This window comes from Typopeltis vanoorti, chromosome 5 (assembly GCF_054136105.1).
Source record: "Typopeltis vanoorti isolate ZY-2024b chromosome 5, IOZ_Tvanoo_1.0, whole genome shotgun sequence".
In the NCBI taxonomy this organism is placed as follows: Eukaryota; Metazoa; Arthropoda; class Arachnida; order Uropygi; family Thelyphonidae; genus Typopeltis; species Typopeltis vanoorti.
Genome location: NC_143553.1, coordinates 85,083,855 through 85,096,477, shown reverse-complemented (window position 1 = coordinate 85,096,477; position 12,623 = coordinate 85,083,855). Strand labels below are relative to the sequence as shown.

The 12,623-nt window shown below is 35.9% G+C and overlaps 1 protein-coding gene across 4 annotated transcripts in view; it reads left to right on the top strand.

The window, feature by feature from the left end:
- Positions 1–12,623, top strand: part of LOC150106609 (membrane-associated guanylate kinase, WW and PDZ domain-containing protein 1-like) — a 494,883-nt gene that overhangs the window by 337,291 nt on the left and 144,969 nt on the right. The window lies entirely within an intron of this gene.

Here is a 12,623-nt window from a genome sequence, read left to right as displayed (position 1 = left end):
CTGAATCATACTAACTGACTGCACCTAGTTCAGATTTTTCTGAAATAATAGACAAATCCAGTTAATAGCCAACTACTATACTGTGTGAAAGTTTTCTGCTCAATCATTAATTGTTAATGAGGATTTTCTTTCATCCTCTTCTATTCATTTCACAGGTTTGGAAAAACCCAGGTTACTGTTCTTGATAATACATCTAGCATAGATGTCTCCTGATCCAGTTCCCATTCTGTGATTTTCTGTAATTGGATGCTCAGTTTTTCTTTCTGGTTATGCTGTGTGAGAAAATGAAATTTTATCCTACAATTTATGCTAATCCTGAAACACTCTGGAGTTCTATTTTTTCAACTGTTATATTCTCTCTGTACATTAGTGATCTTTCACTAAATATAAATCCCCACTACATAGGCTTTGCTGATCATGACACTTTTCAATTGTGACAAACTCTCTCAATTCCTAGTCAGTTTCAATCCTTCTAAACCCAGTCCTTTCTCGTTTCTTGGGAGAAAAGAATCCACGAATCCACATCACTTGACTTCCTTTTAGTAAGATTCTATTTTCACTGTGGAAAACTTTGGAATTAAAAAAATAACAGTATTGACCAATTCTATATCCAGTACGGTACTTACTCATAATAATTTAAATTATGAAACGTAATCCTGTCTCATTTCATGATGAAAAGAATTTTTATTTTCTGATCTTGTACTGGAGTGACACCTCACTCTTCTTTCAAGAAAGTATCGAATCTAGGATACTTGAAATAAAAATAACTACATATCATTGCATAGGCTTCTATGGAGATGGAACATTCTAGGAATAGGTCATCGGTATTTTTCCACAAAAAAAAAAAAATAAAAAAAATACTTCAGCACATAGAAACTATTTTTTATTTTCTCAATTAGTTTCTCAATTAACGAATAAGCTAAAAAAATAGAAAAGTAAAAGGTAGTAAAAACAGTTAATGTCCACGATACCAACTGGCTTTTCTTCTCCATCTGTACAGATCTTGCAGACAGAGATGCTGAAACATTTGTCATCACTAATGACATTGCACAACTTGTTCAGATGCCAACTAGAATACCTGATAACCCGAACCACTCTCCAAACACCCTAGATCTCTTCCTCACCAATGACCCTTCAAAATACACAGTGAATGTAGTTGGACCCCTTGGAAATTCTGACCACAATCTAGTTGCTCATCTCCTTCCCTATTCAACAACACTTACATAGCCACTCCCATACAAGAGTAGTTTGGCATTATAACAGTGCCAAGTGGGACAGCCTCTGCAACTTCTCTGCCTCATCCCCATTGTTGGACTATTGCTTCCAGCCTTCCAACCCAAACACATGCACATAACTTATAACTAGAGTAATCCTCACTGGTATGGAAACATACATTCCTCACGGTACTCTGACCTGCCATTCCCTAACTAAACCTTGGTTTTCCAAAAGATGCACCAAGGCTGTACAAATGATAAACCAAACTGGCTCAAATCAAGAACTCCATCCTCCTTTAGAGCTTATACCCAAACCCTAAATAAATGCAAAAAAAAAAAAAAAAAAAAAAAAAAAAAAAACAATCCATGCTTCCAAAACCAGAGTTTGAAAGAGCAAAAAGCGGGAAATTAGCAGCCTGTCCAAATGGCAACTGAGCTTTTTGGTCTCTCACCAAAGTATTCGGTCATAACTTCTGCCCAACACTATTCCACCCCTATCATACCCAGATGGCTCTGTTGCATCATCACCTACAGAAAAGGCCAATCTCCTGCCCTCACACTTTGCTCCCAATGCATACATAATTGACAATGGTCAATGTCCCCAACCATTCCGGATGCCCAACATACAATTCCCACTAGGATGGTTCCTTATCCTCTCACCATTCAAATGCTGGGGTTCCACAAGATTCTGTTCTCACACCAACCCTCTTCCTGCTATATATACATCGATGACCTACTTCAGCTTATCTCCAACCCAATAGACAGTTTTGCAGATGACAGCACATTGCACTCCTCCCTATCATTTGATAAATCTTATCCTACACAACTCACCTCAACCACCACCCTCAGTTCTGATCTCCAAGCCATCCTCCATTGGGGTTCAGATAACCTCATCAATTTCAATGCTAATAAAACCCATTTCTGTCTTTATTTCTCATAAAAAAGAACCAATTTTTCCCCCAATATTATTTTTGACAATACCCAAATTTCCAGGCAATTTGAGATTTCTCTTCTTGGAATTACTCTGACATCAAGCCTCTCCTCATAAACACATCACAACCATTGCATTATCAGTTTAAAAAAAAAACAACTAGTATTTCTCTTTCGCTCAAGACGTTTCTTCACCTCTGAACAGCTGCTAACCTTATACAAATCTGCCCAGCCATTGAATACTGCTCTCACATATGGGGTGGGTCCCCCCTAAAAGATCCCTCAAAATGCTTGACTCAATACAGAGGTGAGCAGTCAGACTTATTAATGATCCATCTCTTACCAACTCACCCCCCACTTTCGCACAGACGATTAGTCTCTGCACTATAGTAGCGCACTCAGGATTTAATCTTTGGGGGGGGCGAGTTGATTACACGATTTGAGAATGCACACTACGCATCGCATACGATACAAATATTTCCATGGGAAATGTTCATCTGAAATGCATTTCCCCCAATCTGTACTAAGCTCTTTGGAACATGTGCAGCAGCTGCTGCTCAACATCCCATCACAGTGCTCCTTGAAACCCACAGAACAAGTTTCTTCTCCTTTTCCTTTATCCCTGCAGCTGCTGTACTATGGAACAGTCCTCCCGCTCCTGTTGTGTTCCTCAAGGAGTAAAATATACAGTCATTTAATCAAATGTGAACAACTACCTTCTTTCCCAACCCACTACCCATACACGGTACTAATGTACTATAGGTTGATTAACCAATCTCTTGTGTATGGACTTAACATAAAAAAAAAAGTTAGCAACTCTAGTGAAAATATTTGAGCATGATTAAACAATGGAAAGTGTGGATTTGCTATTTCGTTGGCTGCTGGTTTGTGGATTGCTGTATACTACTGGAAGATACAAGTATATGAAGATCAAATTTTATGTAAAATCATCCTTTATTTTATGTTGCATTGTAGAAGATGCTTCATTTCAGCAGATTCTTGGAATGCTCTTTAGAAAAAACAGTAATCTATGCGGAACATTTTTGTTTGTTGCCATGCTACTAGATGTTTTGTTTCTGTTATATGTGCTGCCAGCTCTGATTTGTGTCTTCTTTCATTTTCAATGTCTTTGAATTGTTCCAATTAGCATACCTCTCTAGATCTACCTGTCTGTCCTATATAGTGTAAACCACAACTACACCTGGTTTTTAAGTGGCAGATGTGGAGGTTTCAGGTGATGAGAGAGCTTGTTGATCTAGAAGGCAACCTTTAAGTTTTCTTTGTGAAGCAACCGTGCTATTTTTATCTGTGACTGATTGTATACTGCTCCTGTGAAGACTTGGTTTTCTTGTTCATCTGATTGTTTCGGAGGTTGAAATAGAACATTTTTATTAATGTTCTGTTGTAGCCAGAAGACACAAATCAGGACTGGCAGCACATACAACAGAAACAAAACACCAAGTAGCATGGCAACAAACAAAAATGCTCTATATACATGCGGTCTCTGGGTTACAGACAACCCAACTTACGGCGATCTGTACTTACGAACGAGCTCCCAAGGCTCCCCATAATAATAATTAAATTAATAATTCAGGAACTACAGTAATCCCCCAATTAGTGCGTTTTCGATTAATGCGTCATTTTTTTTCGATACCCAAATTAGATTAGTGCGCCTCTAAAATTAGATTAGCGCTCCTATATACATCTTAAAAATAAATGTTACAGATTTTAAAAATTTTCTATCTATACATTTTTATGGCTAACTATTTTAAAAAATCACTCACCAGAATGAAATAATTTAGTTACCGATTTAAAACATTTTACAAAGTTATTTTTAATGGCATACTACACTACTTCCATGTATACTATGTTCCAAATTTTTACTGCCAAAATTTATGTCGTCTGCTATAGTATGCCCACAGATTCGAGACTCTTCGGCACTTCTGCGCATGTCACAAATAGAAGAATCCATTCCGATAATAGGGTAATCAATCCGTCTTCTGGGATGAGTTGTTTATTATTACACATCAGAAAATTAACTTCTCTTTTATGATCATTGTAGTTTTTAAAGTGGTAACTATTTTGCATGTAAACAGTTGGGAAATTTTATCTATAAAGCACGTGATTTCGCTTGTTGGCAACCAATTCGTACGTCCTTCATTTCTTTCTCCCCCTTCAATGATAATGTCCAAGAGTTAATTAAATCTCATTCTGAAGAATTGAGTGATTCCGACCTGCTAAATTTAGATGCACAGCGGGAAGATCCAATGAATATGAAGAAAATTTAACCACTGATAGTCAGCCAAAAGAGATTTCACAAAAACAATTCAAAAATATCATGTTGGAGGCTTAATGGATTGTATACTGCACTCAGAAAGGATTAAAAACAGAATTTAATTCTTCCTATATTTCGTCTCAGTCAATGAGACATCTTCAGGGATTACAAAAAAACTAATGTAACATAAAAACAAATAACAAACAATACTAAGCCCAACCACGTGGATGACACTAAAGTTCTATCTAGGTGGAGCGCCCTCTAAGGGCGGTGTTGCAGGTGGCCTGGAATGTAAAGTGGGACTTTCTGAGTTTCTTTTTGAGTGCTGCATACAATCTTAAATTCTGTTTTTAATCCTTTCTGAGTGCTGTATACAGTCCTTAGTATTGTTTGTTATTTGTTTTTATGTTACATTAGTTTTTTGTAATCCCTGAAGTTGTCTCATTGACTGAGACGAAATATAGAAAGAATTAAATTCTGTTTTTAATCCTTTCTGAGTGCTATATACAATCCATTGAGCCTCCAACATGATGTCCCTCACAGCACACGCACGAATTTGAAAATATTTTTCGCACAATCGAAGTTTTTAAGCAACAATGCTTAGAGGCTGACCCTAATGAAGAGAGAAGCAGTAAAATTTGCAGAAGAGGCAACAGGGCCATACCGTCTTGTATGAAATAAATAAACAAAATACCTGCCAAACTACGTTAGCTCAATTCTTTGTTAAGAAGTAGAATAATAAAATTTATATTCTGAATATGTTTTATTGTCTTTCAGCTTCTTGGTTTTCCTTTAACTAGGCCCTGAGACATACCTTAATTCTTTTATAAAAAAATTAAGGTTCAAAAAAGAAATTTGAGGAACGGATTATACTTTTCCCCATAGGTTGTTATTATATTCGGTTAGTGCGTTTTCGATTAATGCACCTGCTCTAAAGAACGCATTAGCCTCACTAATCGAGGGATTGCTGTAGTTTCTTTCATGCATGTAAACAAACCTGCACTTCGCCACATTATTAAAGCAGCTCTTCCTATTATTTGGAAGTCAAATTTAAGGACCTGGGTCACACTTGCCATGTTTGAAGATTGGTTCTTGAACTGTTGTATTCCTGGTGTGGAACATTATTGTTCGTAAAAGAAAATTCCCTTTAAAATTCTCTTGTTCTGGACAGTGCTCCTGGACATCCAACATTGTTAGATGACATGTTAAAACGTTATTTTCTTGATCATGAAAACTATGGAAATGACTTCTATTGGGATTTATTGATCAAGTATTTTTTTAGAACAACTATGTTATACCAACTAGTTTCACCAACTGAGGCTGTTGGTGAAACTAGTTGGTATAACATAGTTGTTCTAAAAAAATACTTGATCAATAAATCCCAATAGAAGTAATTTCCATTGTTACATGACCTTCATCCTAATGTAAAGTTCTTTTACATAAAGAGTCATTTATTCATTTAAGGCTTATTACTTATAGTGTACATTCCCGCAAGCAGTCAGGGTTACGGAAGATTATACAATGGCCTTGAAAGAGCTCTGAAAAAATTAACATCCATGATGCAATCAAAAACATTGCTGATTCTTGGGAGAAAGTGAAGCAATCAATAATTAAAAGGGTGTGAAACAAACTGTGGCCTCAATTCTGTGATGATTTTCGTGGCTTCACAAAAGAAATCGTAGAAGCCAGAAAAGCTGTGGTGGATAGTGGCAATGCACTGCAATTGGACATCAATGAAAATGATGTCATTGACTTACTAGAGTCGTATTCACAAGAATTAATCAATGAATACCTTATGGAGATAGAGAAACAGCTGATAGAAACACAAGAACATGAAGAATCGATTAATGTTAGTCAGAAATGACCCTTCTAGTAAGCAAGACACTGATGCAACCTTTGATATTCTTTTTTTGAAATTTCTGCTATCTAAACTTTCTGTATAAGTTTGTTTTTATCTTCTGTTTGTTTGAATTAAAAGAAAGGGCAAAATAGTTTCTGCAACTTATTACAACAGTACAGGGATATTATTACAGTATTACACTGTATTATTATTGCCACATTTGAGCTATTATAGTATTGTTATTATTATCACCGCATGTGCGCTGTTCATCAGGGATCCAAGTTATGTACACATCCGACTTAAAGACGTTCTCAGGAACGTATCTCGTTCATAACCTGGGGACTGCCTGTGTTACCATTTTTTATCAAGAGTGTTCAAAGAATCAGCTGAAATGATGATGAAGCATCCTCTACAGCACAACAAAAAACAAGGAATGATTTTACATCAAGTTTTGTCTTCATTAATTCATCACGACACACTTATATCTGCCAGTGGTATTGAGCAACCCACCATCCTGCAGCTAGCTTAATAACAAATGCACGTTTTCCATTATTTACTCATGTTCAAATATTTTCACTAGAGTTAACTGTTATTACGTGTTTTCCAGTTTTTTAGTTTATTCGTGTAATTATCCTGATGAAGCGAAAGAAGAATTTTCATGAAACTAGTCGAGACAATAAAAAATCATTGCTATGTGATTTATTTATTTATGTCCTATCTCTACAGAAGTCTACGCAACGACATCCGGACTCATAGTGTGCTATTGCTTACAAAAGTGAATAAATTTGAAAAACCAAGAATAAAACATAAACTTTTCCTTAATAGGTGAACATTTCTTTTACAGCGTAGAGTCAATGGAGTTATTCATTGTCTTTTAAAGTTACACTGGCATTTCATCACAAAGCATGCTTTAAGAATTTTCCAACGCACAGAATTAGCATTACTTAAAGAATTTTCCAATGCAAAGAAGTAGAGATTACTTAAAGAATTCATACAGCACATTAGGATTGAACTTTCAAAAATTGACAACCAGTCATATACTCTTCACATAAAATTATTTTCTTCTCTTCCTGCAAACATCTGGAATAGTTTAGGTACTTATGTGAAATTTGGAAAACATTGGCAGTAAACAAAAAAAATTATCAAATTTAATCAAAGAAAAAATAAACTAGTTATTAATGTAACTTTTCACAATTGTTCTTTTGAACTCTAATAGTGTAATATCATATACTTCAGTTGCGACTGATACATGAGCTAATATTCTGAAGAATTATGACTCAGTCCACATAATGTTGGGTGAAATATGTTGGAGTTTTTAAATAAAATTCTATATAATTTTTTCTACATGTAAGCCAGAAAGTTACTTTATGATGTCAAGTGCACATCCCATTAAAGGTATTAACTTAATTTTAAAAAAATGCTGCACTGCTCTGTAGAAAGAAATAACACCTTGAATCTAGACACCCTGCGGTTCCTAGACTATATCATCATCATCATCATCAAATTCAGGACATGTATCTTCAAGGGGTGTACAGGATATGATAGTACTACATGAAAAATTTACATCATTACTAACTTCCTATCTACAATTTTCCTCCAAATCAGTCTGTGACTTGTCAAGACTCCAACATTATCAGATCTCATATTTCTATCATCTAAGGCACACTGTACTGTATCAATCCACCTATATCTTCGTCTTCCTCTAGGTCGTTTTCCTGCCAACCTGGCAGAGAACACTTGTTTTGCTAATCTTTCCTCGCCCATTCTGTTTAAGTGACCATACCACCTGAGATTAGCTCTGCTAACGCATTCCTGGATGTTGACAATGTCAAGTTGTTTCCTAATATCCTCGTTTTCAAAATAATATTGCCATTGATGTCATCTGTTCACGCCTCTAATCTTTCTCAGGACTCCCATAACTGCGTCTCTAGTCTTTGGTCAAGTGTTTTACTTCTGACCCAGCTCTGATCCATAAGTTAAAACTGGTTTGAACACTGTCTTGTATACAGCTAATTTAGTGTTCCAACTAATTTCTCTCTTATTCCATATGAATTTATTCAATTGACTTCCTACCATACCAGCTTTGTTGATTCTGTTGTCTATTTCTATATTTAGTTTACCATCTTCAGTAAAAATTGTGCCTAAGTAGCTGAAATGTTTTACTTGTTCAACAGGTTCTCCGTTCAAAACATAGTTGACATTTTCAACGATTCTACCTATTTTCATTGTCTTTGTCTTTTTATTGCTGCCCTTCATACCATATCTATTACAACAGTTATTAAATTCAGTCAGGGAATCTTGCAAACCTGTAGCGGATTTATTTAGAAGTATAACATCGTCTGCATAAAGCAAAGAGCTGACATTAACATCACCAATTCTGATATCATGTTTAATACCACTTTCCTTCATAATGTGATCCATATAGATAATGTACATCCATTTCTCGATTTAACATTAAACGATCTTATACTTCCTTCAGTTCTAACTGCTGACTTACAACTCAAATAAAGACTAAGTATCGCTTAATATAATGCCCAATTGACACCATATAACTGTAGCGTATTGAATAGCTTCTCTCTTGGCACCTTGTCGTATGCCTTTTCCAGATCAACAAAACTTAAATACAGATCTTTGTTATGTTCCCATGCTTTCTCAACTATTTGTCGTAAAGTGAAGATCTGATCCTGACAACCTCTATTTGGCCTGAGTCCAGCTTTTTCTTCACCAAGCTTTTCTTTCACATTTCTTCTCAACCATTTCTTGAGTATACTGGCATAAATCTTGCCTGGCACACTCAGTAGGGAAATACCTCTGTAATTCTCACATTCAGTTTAATTTCCCTTTTTATATATGGGTACTATTAGAGCTCTACTCCAATCATCAGAAATTCGTCCCTCTGTCCAGGCCTTCTGAACTATGCAGTGCAGCCACTGTAAGTTCAGAAGGTTTAGCATTTCTGGTTGAGTATCATCTACTTCTTCTGCCTTTCCACATTTCAAGCCTTTGATGGCTTTTTCTACTTCAAGTATGGATATGTATGCCTGTTGAGTGTTTTTTACCAATGTGCTATCACTGCTTGTTTCATTTAGCAATTTTTCGAAGTAATTACTCCATACTCCAAGGATATCTTTTTCTTCCGGTCAAAGCTGTATAACTGAGAGGAGACCTCCACATAGCCTTAAAGGAATGTGGAAAACCGACCAGGACCTCTGACCGAATGTCCAATCCTCACCTTCTCGTGGTGCATCCTGTTAGGTATCCATCTGGATACTATATGAACGAGGATAAGCTGGCAATTTGGGATTTAGCCGACCAAATTGTATTTTTATTGACTTAAACCACAATATTAAATGATGGTACAACATGATAGAATTTCATGCCAGCCGGTTAAATAAGGCCCCCCGTTGTTTGTGCCAGGGAACCAGGGTGAACAGCAAAAAGTCCGCTACTGGAACAAATCTTAAAACACACCCCAACTCAATCACTAGAATTGAAGATCAGTACTATCAACGTAAGAAGCCTGAATGGCAAAGAAATGGAGCTAGCTGAGGAATTAGATAAGTACCAGATCAACATAATAGGGGTGACTGAAACAAAAAAGACCAAAACTGGTGAGACCTTTCTGAGCAATAAATACAAAATGTTATATTCAGGCAATAACAATCAAGGAAAAGAATGAGTAGCCATAGTATTCAACACTGAATACGAGGCTAATCTTCTTGAATGGCAGGCAGTCTCAAGTAGAGTGATGTGGGCAAATATCAGAATGGGGAAATAGACAATGAGACTATGTTCCTCCAATTCTACCCTAGGAGAATCTTCTGTGGGACCTATGGTCCCACAGAAGGTTCTACTAAGGTAGAAGTGGAGGAATTTTTTGAGGCTTTAGAAAAAGCAACTGACAAAAAAGTTCCTGGTAAATAAGTCAGCTTGTGCTCTTAGAGAATACAGAGACAAATGTAAGAAAGCTAAAGACTGTGTTAAACTAACAAAAAAGTTCCTGGTAAATAAGTCAGCTTGTGCTCTTAGAGAATACAGAGACAAATGTAAGAAAGCTAAAGACTGTGTTAAACTAGCTAAACAAAAGTCATGGGAAGACTTTGGTAAGAACATAGAAATAAATATCAAGAAGGTGGCAAGATATTCTTGAGTTTGTTGAAGAAGTTCAGAAGTGGAGGAAAGAGTGCTGTAATAGGAGTAAGAGATGATAAAGGTGATATGAAAACTGAAGAAAACGATATCCTTGAAGTATGGAGTAATTACTTCGAAAAATTGCTGAATGAAACTAGCAGTGATGAGAGCACAGTGATAAAAAAACACTGACCAGGCATGCAATCAGGAATATGTATCCATGCTTGAAGTAGAAAAAGTTATCAAAAGTCTGAAATGTGGAAAGGCAGCCTGGAGTAGATGATATTAGAATAGAAATGTTCAAGTATGGAGGTATAAAAGTTTTACAGTGGCTACACTACATAGTTCAGAGCGCATGGATGGAAGGACGAATTCCAGATGATTGGAGTAGGACTCTCATAGTACCCATATATAAAAAATGAAATAAAACTGATTTTGTGAGAATTACAGAGGTATTTCTCTACTGAGCGTTCCTGGTAAGATATATGCCAGTATACTTGAGAAACGGTTGAGATGGATTTTGGAAGAGAAGCTTGGTGAGGAACAAGCTGGATTCAGGTCAAATAGTGGCTGTCAGGATCAGATCTTCACTTTACGACAAATAGTTGAGAAAGCATGGTAATATAACAAAGATCTGTATTTTGTGTATCTGGAAAAGGCATATGACAAGATGCCAAGAGAGAAGTTATTCAATACACTACAGTTATATGGTGTCAATGGGGTATATCAAGCAATACTTAGTCTTTATTTGAGTTGTAAGTCAGCAGTTAGAATTGAAGGAAGTACAGGAAGATGGTTTAATGTTAAATCTGGTGTGAGACAAGGATGTACATTATCTCCTCTGTTATTCATTATCTATATGGATCACATTATGAAGGAAAGTGGTATTAAACATGATATCAAAATTGGAGATGTTAATGTAAGCTCTTTGTGTTTATGCAGGGATGTTATACTTATCAATAATTCCGCTACGAGTCTGCAAGATTCCTTGACTAAATTGAATAACTGTTGTAATATATATGGTATGAAGGGCAGCAATAAAAAGACAAAGACAATGAAAATAGGTAGAATCGTTGAAAATGTCAACTGTGTTTTGAACGGAGAACCTGTTGAACAAGTAAAACATTTCACCTACTTAGGCAAGATTTTTAGTGAAGGTGGTAAATTAAATATGAAAATAGACAACAGAATCAAAAGCTGGTATAGTAGGAAGTCAACTGAATAAATTCATATGGAATAAGAGAGAAATTAGTCGGAACACTAAATTTAGCTGTATTCAAGACAGTGTTCAAACCAGTTTTAACTTATGGATCTGAGAGCTTGGTCAGAAGTAAAACACTTGACCAAAGACTAGAGACCGCAGATATGAGAGTCCTGAGAAAGATTAGAGGCATGAACAGAATCAGTGACAATATCATATTAAAAACGAGGATATTAGGAAAGAACTTGACATTGTCAGCATCCAAGAATGCGTTAGCAGCGCTAATCTCAGGTGGTATGGTCATCTAAACAGAATGGACGAGGAAAGAATAGCAAAACAAGTGTTCTCTGCTAGGTTGCCAGGAAAATGACTCAGAGGAAGGCCAAGATATAGGTGGATTGATATGGTACAAAGTGCCTTAGACGACAGAAATATAAGATTGATAATATTTGAGTCTTGACGAGTAACAGACTGATCTGGAGAAAAATTGTAGATAGGAAGTTAGTAATGATGTAAATTTTTCATGTAGTACTATCATATCCTGTACACCCCCTTTGAGGGTACATGGGAGGAATGTGATGATGATGATGATGAATTATATAATTATTTTATAATCACATTTATAATTAACCTTTTCTTCAGTGAAGCATAACACTATTAATGATTTAACACCAAACGGCTCGTACTATTTTGAATAATTCGATTGTTTGCATTCTACCTAGTAAAAAATGTTGTTCAAGCCACTGATGATAGTTTGTTAGTTTCAAACTGAAATATTTTCTATATATTTAATAAATATTATTTCTTGTGCTTACTTGTAGATAATTTATGATAAAACTATGCCAGAAGTTTCCCTCAAAATTAAATTCCATTTCTTTCTTGCCATGTAATCTTTCCTCCTTCATCTATGTCACTGAAGTCGAAGTTTTCAGTAATAATTATTGAATCGGCACCCATGTACTAATCTGCTGATGCACGTCTTCCTTGTTGGCCCCTAGCCTATAGCAGCAGCCAATTTTATATGTTGTTATA